Genomic DNA, 10,674 nt, shown 5'->3' with positions numbered 1-10,674 from the left:
GTGATCTATGGAATAATACTTTCTTTGAATGTTACTAGATGAATCATGGGGAAAAATGTGTTCCATATTCAAAGTTGTTTTAAAACTTTGGGGCTAAACAAAATTCTGTCTTTACTACATTAACATGTTTGTGCATCTCCGGAAAAGCAAGATAAAGAAAGACACTGTATGCAGGGTACAGCATTACCCACACTCGCTGACCACGAACACGTATTCACTAAGAGGCATCTTATGGCACTGCATCTCAGAGAACATATCTAGGTAAATGCTGAGTTTCTAAAAGTATCTGCCATGATTGTAAGTTTCCTGAGGCCTCCCCAGCCATGCTTCTTGTATAGCCTGTGGAACAGTGAGTTAATTAAACCTCTTTTCTTTATAAATTAACCAGTCATATGTAGTTCATTATAGCAATGCAAGAATGTACTAATACAAGCAGCCAGAGAAAATAGACACATTATGAACAGAACACGTGTGAGAATGATAGACGGTTTCTCATTGGAAATAAGGCATGGCAGAAGACAGTGGAGCACCATCTTCAAAGTAATAGATTAAAAAGTCAACCTAGAATACAATACCTAGTAAAAAAATTTTTTAAATAAAGAGGTTTTGCAGATGGAAAACCTGAGAAAATATATCACTCTTAGACCTGCACCCAAGAAATGTTAAATGAAGACCTTGAGATTGAAAGGAAAGTAGAAACAGATCTTCAAGAAATAATAAAGAGCAATAGAAATGTTCAATGTATACATAAATACAAAAAGCTATTTTTCTTATATATTGTTAATAAATCTTATTGAGGGAGAATTAGCTATTTAAAGCAAATATAACAAAAAAAAGAAATATACTACTGATACAAGCAACATGTTTGAGACTCAAAATTGTGCTAAGTATAAGAAGCCAGATCTCCCTCCAAATTGCCTGTTTCCATTTATATGAAATTCTCATGAACATATATACAAAATTGCTGCTGAACATAAAAACAAAATATTAGCACACTGGATCCAACAATGTATACAAAGAATTATTATTCACCACAATCAAGTGGGATTTGTCCCAGGTGTTCAAGGCTGGTTTAACATTCAAAAATCTATTAATATAACCAATTACATTCAAAGGCTAAAGAAGAACAATTATATGATCAGTAAAAGAAAGCATTTGACAGGATTCAACATGCATTCATGATATGAACTCTCAGCAAGCTACAATACGGGAAACTTTGTTCACTTGATAAAGAACATCTACAGAAAAGCCACAGCTAAGACTATACTTAGCTTAGTGAGAAACTAGATGCTTTCTGCCTAAGTTTGGGAACAAAACAAGGATGTTGCCTCTCACCACTTCAATCAACATTGTCCTGGGAGTCTTAGCTAATGCAATAAGATAATAGAAGAAAATAAAAGGTATACAGATTAAGAAAGAAGAAATAAAACTCTTTGTTTATGGATGACGTGATTGTTTATATAGTAAATCTCAAAGAAATGACCAAAAAAAACCCCACCAGGAACTAATAAGCAATTATCACAAGGTTGCAAGATACAAAGTTAATATTAAAACATCTATTTCTTGTATGCTAGTAATGAATAACTGCATTTGAAATTTAAAATACAATACCTTTTACATTAGCATCAAAAAATGAAATACTTAGGTATAAACCTAACAAAATATATACAATGATCTGTTTAAGAAAGTCCACAAAATTCTGATGAAAGAAATTAAAGATATAAATAAATTAAGAGATAGTTGATATTCACACAAAGAGAGACTCAATTTGCTTAAGATGTCAGTTCTTCCCAACCTGATGTACAGACTCAAAGCAGTCGCAATCAAAACCACAGCAAGTTATTTTGTGGATATCAAAAAACTAATCTTAAAGTTTATATGGAAAGATAAAAGACAATACAATATAAGAAATATCTTTATATATGGAAAGATAGAAGCCAACACAATACTGAAGAGCAAAGCTAGATAACTAATGCTACCTGACTTCAAACCTTCTTATAAAGCTGCAGTAGTCAAGACACTGTGATATTGTTGTCTCTTTTACTTACACAAAAACACATATATGTCAAAATTCATCATTTTGTCCACTTAAAATATTTGCACTTTAGTATAAGTCAATTATACTTTAGCAAAACTGGAAGAAAGAATATCATATAGCATATTACCCAAGTATGTGAAATGGAGACAAGCAGCAGGAAGGCCACTGAAATTAAACATATATTGTCCCTCTGGCCTTGAGCAGGAAGAATATTTACATAAAAGAAAATAAAATATTTTACCCCAAAGGGTCTTTCAGTAAAGCAATAATTTTAGACATGATATGTGAAAGAAATGAAAAGAAACTAGAACGCAAAATAATGAAGGACAGTAGAGCTGCAGTAGAAATAACACCACCGATAAGCCACATCTCATCTGTGACCCAGCCCCTAGACTGGAGAAAAATACTGGATACCATTGAGATGAGGTAGAAAAGAATAGAGTCATGGAAATGCCTGGGACTTAAAGGAATTTCTTACGAGACAAATCGGCCGTGAGAATGCCAAAGATGAGAGGAAAGATACTCCTGGGACAGGGAAGTAAACTATTTTCTGAAAGTATGTTTGCAACACAGCATCTAAAACAAAAGTCATTCAAATACCACTTCGATGTTGTTTAATCATTCATGTTTCTTTCTTGTTTAATTAATGGTATCCTTGCATCCTCAATTTGATTTTTCAGCTATGCTTGGTTAAATATTGGATTTACTTCTTAGGTTGACTCACATTCGTGTCTGGCACCACTGTTTGCAAGACTATGTCAGGCTGAGCTCAGTGGCCTCAGCATCTTCCTTCAGAGAGAAGCTCCTAAAATCACTTCACATAAAATGAAATAATGAGACAATGTAAGCCAGCGGAGAGAACACAATCTTAAAAGATAGAAAGACTTAAGATAGAAAAACTTAGGAAATAGAAAGAAAAAGGAGATAGAATTCCAATTCCAGCATAGTATTTATCAACTATGATATTTGGAGTATCAGTTAAGGCTTCAGCAGAAAACAGATTCTACTTCAAATGTCTCAGACACTTTAATAAAATGTAACTTACAGAATATGGGCTAAGATAAAGAAAACCGGGAATGTTGAGGCATCCAGAGACTATGAAAATGTGGAAGTCATTATCAACCCTAGCCCTAAAGGACCAGGGAAAGAATTGCTGTTATCAGGGCCTATCAAGACCTGGAGTCACCAAGAGTGACAGTTGCTGAAGTCATGGGGAGAGGCAGCAACTGCTGGAACCTTGGCCAAAAGTAGGAAAGGAGGTTGAATAATACCAAATACTCCTTCCACCCTCTGACCTCCTGCCAGTAACTCCCATTGACCAAGCCAACTGGAAACTAGCTGATGTGGAAGCCCAGGTGTCTCAGCCCATAGCAGCTAGCCTCCTGGGGTACAGGGCAAGACAGAGAAGGGCAGAAATAGATATAGTGGTAGTAAGGGGGTTCTCTAGATGGACAGAACCAATTATATATATATATATATGTGTGTGTATATATATATATAAAGGGAAGTTTTTTAAGTGTTAACTTACACAATCACAAGGTCCCACAATAGGCTGTCTGCAAGCCTGAGGAGCAGGGAGAGCCAGTCCAAGTCTCAAAACTGAAGAACTTGGAGTCCGATGTTCAAGATCAGGAAGCATCCAGCATAGGAGAAAGAGGTAGGCTGGGAGGCTCGGCTAGTCTCTCCTTTTCACATTTTTCTGCCTGCTTTACATTCTCCGGCAGCTGATTAGATGGTGCCAACCAAATTAAGGGTGGGTCTGCCTTCCCCAGCCCACTGACTCAAATGTTAATCTCCTTTGGCAACATCCTCACAGACATATCCAGGATCAATCCTTTGCATCCTTCAGTCCAATCAAGTTGACATTCAGTATTAACCATCACACGGGAGTATAAAAAATAACAAACACATTTGTTAGTTATTGTCCTAAATTATCTGAACCTCGATTCTTTCATGTGTAGAAAATGGATCAGAGCACCTATCTCACAGGCTTTTTAAAAAAGAATAAATGAGCTTTGCAGTATAACGCATTTAGCACATTGTGGGTCTCGTAGAAATAATTCAGCAAATGTTGGTTTCCTTCTTCTACAGCATCAGGCAGACATGGACACAAAGTAGATCCTCAGACTATGCGTGAAGAATCTATCAAAACAGAAGTTCCTGAGGTTCCAGAATCCATGGCATCTGAGAAGACCTTCCTCCAGGTGTGAGATCACAGAAGAGGCGTACAGCCTAAGCACTGGGGCATAGCAGCCAGTGGGGGTCAGACCATATCAATAGCAATCTAATGTACAGTTTGAAACTTATAGCAACCAGATTTTATCAATGATTTCCTCATTCCAAAATAGCAGAGTGAAATAAATCTTAAGAGATGGTATGCCATCCTATACAATGGTCCTCTCAAGAGTTGAGAATATATATTTTGGTAATTAGCTCATGATGACTGATATGTATTCGAACACAATATGTTCAAACTATTTGCAAACGAGTCTATCAAGGAGCAGATCTAAGTCTCACGTTTGGCATGTATAACTAAAGCAATGTTTTACTGGTCATTAATGCCTATCTTAATGCAACCAGTATTAGTTTTGTGGGTGGCTTGCAAGCCACAACAATATACCGCTCAGGAGAGAGACAAAACACCTCTCACAAGAGTATACTCATAATATTTTCTGGCAGAAAAAGGAAATTAAGAAAACTAGAAAAAGGAATTCCTACTGTCACTGGTACTCACAGATTTCTTTGGTGAAACTCCACAGTTCCCCTCAAGACATATTTTTGAGAGTTTGGCCCACTTATACCATCACACAGGGTAGAATGACAGTTGCTATATTCAGCCTAGATTCCTCAGTCTGACTTAAATCCCTCTAGAATTTGCCTTGCTAATATATTCATTCTTCATTCATAAATGTTTCTTGGATAAATTGTTCTGTCCCCAGAGACACAAAGATCAATGAGACACTGTCATGAATCTTGGGGAGCTCTTAGTTGTATGGGAAAGCAAGCCGTGTAGACTAAGTATGTCCAGTGGTTAGAGGCACATTCAGTGTAGATTTGAACACAAAGTACCGTGAATTCTACCTGGAGAAGAGCAGCTGAAACGCTATGTACCACCCTCCTTTACCTCAGCATACCCATTCATTTAGTACCATGTGTGATTGGCCCCTGCACTAGACACAAGATGAGGCTGGGAACACAGCCAGCAGAGATATTATGTGTGCCTATCATGCTCCTGTGAGAATTATGTGCGGTTAAAAAAAATATATGAAAACCAACTAGCAGAGCCAGAAAATTATAATGACTAAATTTTGAAGGAAGGGGGAGAAGGAGGATGACCAGAGGGAGGAAAAGTAAAAGGAAGAAGAAAATGTCTCATGGGTTCCCATTGCTATACCATCATCCACAAAGGCCAGAATAGGGTGTGTTATAAGACAGTTTCCTGAAGTGCTAATCTAGTTTATAGTGCCTTCCCTCTGCCCAGTCTTTTTATGTGGAAATAAAATGAATCTCCTCTCAGGATAGTTTATAACACAAGAGAGACCGAAACAGCAAAGAAGAAAGAAGTTATTTTCTCTCAGCAAATGAGCAAAGTAGTCTTCATTGTAGAGTTCTCAGTGGATGCTTGAGCACTTTGTTCTTTTGAGTTTAATCACTTTAAAACCCCTGTTTATATGCCTGTCTATGAACTAGGAAATTGGTGTCAATTAAATTACGCAGGCATTTTTTTAGCAGCTATGATGTGCCCAGCACTGTTCCAGGAACTGGTTTCTGTTCTAAGTGCCAGATTCCCCTGTTAAAAGTCACTACTGCCCTCAAGAATCTTCCACTCTAAGAGAGAAGTTAAATGTAACAATAATAAATAAATTGCAATACAATAAATACAACTTGATCAGTGCAATAATAAAAGTCTACTAACAGGCAGAAGGAGTTTAGAAAAGAAGAGAAATGACTATCAGGAGAATTAAAGGAGGATTTCTGGAGGGAAAAAAACAAACAAAAACATCTGCTTGATAAGTTTAAATAGTGAGTGTGAAGTGATGTCACAGAAATGGTGGACTAGGGTGCTTCAGAAATTGGTCATCCAAATGAGGCACCCACTAAGCTTGCAAAATCGGAGATAATCAACTTTATTTATTTATTTTTTGAGACAGTCTCACTCTGTTGCCCAGGCTAGAGTGCAGTGGTGTGATCTAGGCTCACTGCAACCTCTGCTTCCCAGGTTCAAGTGATTCTCCTGCCTCAGCCTCCCGAGTAGCTGGGATTACAGGCGATCACCACCACACCACCATGCCCAGCTAATTTTTTGTATTTTTAGTAGTGATAGGGTTTCACCATGTTGGCCTGGCTGGTCTCGATCGAACTCCTGACCTCAAGTGATCCACCCACCTTGGCCTCCAAAAGTGCTGGGATTACAGGCTGAGCCACTGCACTTGGCCCGAAATAATCAACTTTTTTGGGATTCTGGAATCCAGTCAAAAACATACTGCAATCAAAGAATGCTTAATGAAGAAAGAGGCTGCTAAAAACAGATGATAAAGCATTGTGGCAGTTTTTGCTTACCTGCCTGCTATCTTCCACTCCCTAGATCAGCAGTAACTGTGGGGGTGACAACTCGCATTCCTGGAATGGCTTGCTCGTGTCAGAGAGGCCATATAGACATTTTTTTCTCAAAACTTGTGGTTATGCATTTTGACCTGTCTAGTGGTTGTCTGAGGGATTGATAGATAGGCTTTCCCTTTGCTGTGCTCCCTTGGAATAGAGCGATTTTCCAGGCAGCCTCTGTAGAAAGCACTTAAAGATGGATGGCCAGCTAATGCAAGGGATGGTGGACAGACCCAACAGCTGGAAAGGAGAAAGCTGGAGAGGAATAGCCTTTTTTTTTTCTCCATTGCACTTTTATTTGAATGTAATATTTGGGACAATTATTCAAAAGGGCCAATATTTCCCAATTTAATCTGAGGTCATAATAAAACAAGCAACTAAAGAGTGTTTGGGATTTCAGTTTCTCATCCTTATCATCAAGACTCACTGCCTCCCATCATCAGTATTTATTAAGCATTTACAGTGTACTAGGCACAATAGAACATACAGAAAACACTGTCCCTGCTTTTGAGGCACTTACATTCTAAAAGAAAAAATACACCTCTTTTAAAATGGCATTTTTGTTTGGTGTTTTCTGCAAAGCACTGAGGAAATATTTTGTAAAGTGAGCTTTGGGTATAATTTAGCCCCACCATTATTTAGAGAATAGAGAAGGAAGAAAGAGGAAGGATTTTAAAGGCAGACAATGACAGACCATTCAGGATAGGTAGGGTTTTAAAGGGAGATAAACACAATCTCATCAACTAAGGAGAGATTTGCTGCAGTAAATAGGATGAGGGAAATAGTCTGTGGGATGCAAGCAAAGGAAGCAGGATGCCTTAGACATTGAGTGGAGCCAGAAAGATCATGTGGCCTTTTTCCAAGTACATGGCCACCAAGTAGGAATGGTTGGTGACAAGACAGAAGGCTAAAAAAGGAAGGTAATCTTGTGCACCTGACAAATAGAATAAAGGATCAAAATTGAAGGCAGGCTGTAAGAGTATCAAGAAATTCTTAAAAACCAAAAAGTGATTTGGAAGCACAAAACTTATAGTTAATGCTACCCAATGTCATGATGGGCCAAGAACATTGTGGCTTCCTAAGTTAGAAAATGCCATATACCAAAATTTTAAATGGAACATATTACATTTTTTTCCAATCAATCTCCCCTCTCCCAGAAAAAAATAGGGACTCATATTTTTCAGGGTGCGGAGGAAGAGACGGGATCATGGGACATGGAAACAGTAGTTATATTAGTAGTATTTTTTGTTGTTATGATAAATTTTTTGTTTAAACTTGGTAAAAGCCCGTTACCTGCCAAGAGGGAATAAGGAATAAATTTCAAAAAATGTACAATTTCCTTCAGAGAAGTTTCAGAACCAAAAGACTAATTTACATGAAAAGCTGTAGAGAAAGTAGTTGAAAAGTCCATTCATAAAACTTTTATTCCACTTACATGAATTTAATACACTTGTTCTTAACAATTATGCTTGGATTGTTCATGAAAATTTCATAAGACATTAAACAAAGCTAGCCATCATCTCAAGTTATTTCCCTGTTAACTATTTTTACAGCATATGCATGTTAGGCAAGTATCAAAAAAAAAAATCACAAAAGCAAAAAACCTAAAAAAAGTTAAATACATGGGTTTTTGTTTTACTGCTGTGCTTGATATACATGAAGTAATGAATACCAAGCAATTCATTTTTACTGCATCTTTACTTTTACATTTGGTCTTAGGTTGCCTAAAACATTTAAATACAAATAAAATGAGTGTAGCAAAAATAATGAAAGCTAACAGCAGGTAACTTTACAAATAATGGAATGTGAACCGTTTCTGCTCTTATCCAGAGTGAAATGGGTCACAACTTTGTCTAAAGGAAAACTTCTGCAGCTGTAGTCAAAGGTGTGCACATTGAGATTCAGTATTCTACAGATATACATGGTTTAACATGTGGTATACATGGGGTATGTTTCTACCACAGCCTTGTAAAGTGCTCCAAACCTTAAAGTACCCACAATTACTACACCTGTGACTGGAACCAATGATTCCCTTTTATTCCCCACCAGGACAAACCAATATGTAGGCAGTTTTCTTTGCTTAGACATGGAAGCAGTTTTACACTGGCCCTTGTGAAGCCACAATGTACCAAAAGTACTATGCCAAACATTTATAACTTGTATAAAAATTCCACATCCCCATATTGGCCACCTCAAGATGAAAACAGGTAACTCCCTAAATGTTAACTGGCTCTACTTCCTTAATATTAAACATAAAAACCACATAAGAAATATAGAAATTCAAATAGAAGTAACATAAACCTGTCATAAATTGTAAACAAAAAACTATTTGTGGGACAGCATGGATGACAAATGGTCTACTGTGTAAATTTTAGAATAAGGCGGACAAAAGTTGGAAGGCCGGTTAATTTTCCCCTCCTTCTCCTGCTTCAGCTTCGTCTCCTTGGGTATCCGATGTCCACACTGTCAAGTTGTCTCTCAGTAATTGCATTATTAGCATGCTGTCTTTGGATGACTCTTCACTTAATGTATCAAGTTCAGCAATGGCTTCATCAAAAGCAGTCTTTGCAAGAGAGCAGGCTTTCTCTGGGGAGTTCAGAATCTCATAAAAGAACAGAGAAGTTAAGGGCCAGACCCAGTTTGACAGGATGTGTTGGTTGCATTTCCTTTTTGCTGATTTCAAAAGCTTCTTGGTATGCTTGTTGTGACTGATCCACAATCCCTTTCTTGTCATCACCAGCAGCAACCTCAGCCAAGTAACGGTAGTGATCTCCTTTCATTTTCAAATAGAAGACTTTGCTCTCTGCTTGTGAAGCACCGGGGATTAAGAACTTTTCCAAAAGAGACAGTACATCATTGCAGATATCTCTTAGCTCCGTCTCAATTTTCTCTCTGTATTCTCGAGCCATCTGCTGTTTTTTCTAGCACCTTCTGTCTTTTGTTCAATACTTGAGACGACCCTCCAAGATGACCTACGGGCTCCTACAACATTTTTATAAGCAACTGGGAGAAGATTCCTCTCCTCATTGGATAATTCAGCTCCTTGCTCAGTTACAGACTTCATGCAGGCTGCCATGTCATCATATCGGCCAGTTTGGCCTTCTGAACCAGCTCATTTTTATCTGTGACTGGATGTTCTGTGTCTGGAGTGGGTGGTGGCAGTGGACGGACAGGGCCTCAGCAGTCTCTGGGCGGCAGCAGCAGCAGCAGCGAGGCTGAGACTCTAAAGGAATATTCTTAAGGGAATTAAGGCCTTTGAAGGGCTGCCACAGATGCTAGGGAATCCAGAGTGCAATGCACATCCCCAGGGCCAAACACACGCTCAGCAGAACTGTGAGAGGAGCCTAGGCTTGCACCTTTAGCTGACTTTGGACTCTGCACAAGCAGAAGTTGAAGGTGAAGGCAGAGGTGTAGATGAACAGGCTTAGCACTGAAGGTGTATTTTGGCTCAGAGATCTCCAAAGATTTGTGGGAGGAGGTCTTTTTGCTCAAGGTGTTTAAGGAAATATTTGCCAGATCATTGCTTGACTGCTAAGATAATGGAGCAGAGATTTCAGTGACCACAGATGACAAGAAATACAGTTTTTTCTTTCAAAAAAGGTTGAAAAAGTCACTAAACAAATTAATAACTATGGTGGCCCCCAACAATCAACAACAGCAAACTTTGAAGACAGATGTGAATCTGATTTCCACAGTTACCACATTATAATATTTAAAATGCTCAGTCTTCAACAAAAAAATTCAGTGCAAACAAAAAAAAGAAAGCATAGTTTATTCACAGGAATAAAGAAAATTTATAGAAACCACTTTTGAGTAAGCCTAGATATGGACTTACTAGACAAACCTTTAAATCAACAATCTTAAATATGAACAGAGAGCTAAAGAAAAACATAGACAAGGACAAGTAACTAAAGAAAATCAGAAGTAAATGTATAATCGAATAAAGAACATCAATAAAAGGCAACCATATAGAAATATAGAGTTGAAAAGCACAAATGCTGAATAAAAATTCACTAGAGGGGTTCAACAGAAGA

General features: G+C 37.8%; 1 pseudogene; it reads right to left on the bottom strand.

Annotated features, from left to right (window-relative positions):
• Window positions 1–8,046: 8,046 nt before the first annotated feature.
• LOC100937306 (14-3-3 protein zeta/delta-like) lies at window positions 8,047–9,749 on the bottom strand (annotated as a pseudogene).
• Between the last annotated feature and the right edge of the window lie 925 nt (window positions 9,750–10,674).

Source organism: Pongo abelii, chromosome 11 (genome assembly GCF_028885655.2).
Source record: "Pongo abelii isolate AG06213 chromosome 11, NHGRI_mPonAbe1-v2.0_pri, whole genome shotgun sequence".
Classification (NCBI taxonomy): Eukaryota; Metazoa; Chordata; class Mammalia; order Primates; family Hominidae; genus Pongo; species Pongo abelii.
Note: the sequence above shows the minus strand (reverse complement) of the source record. Positions and strands in the feature narration are given on the sequence as shown.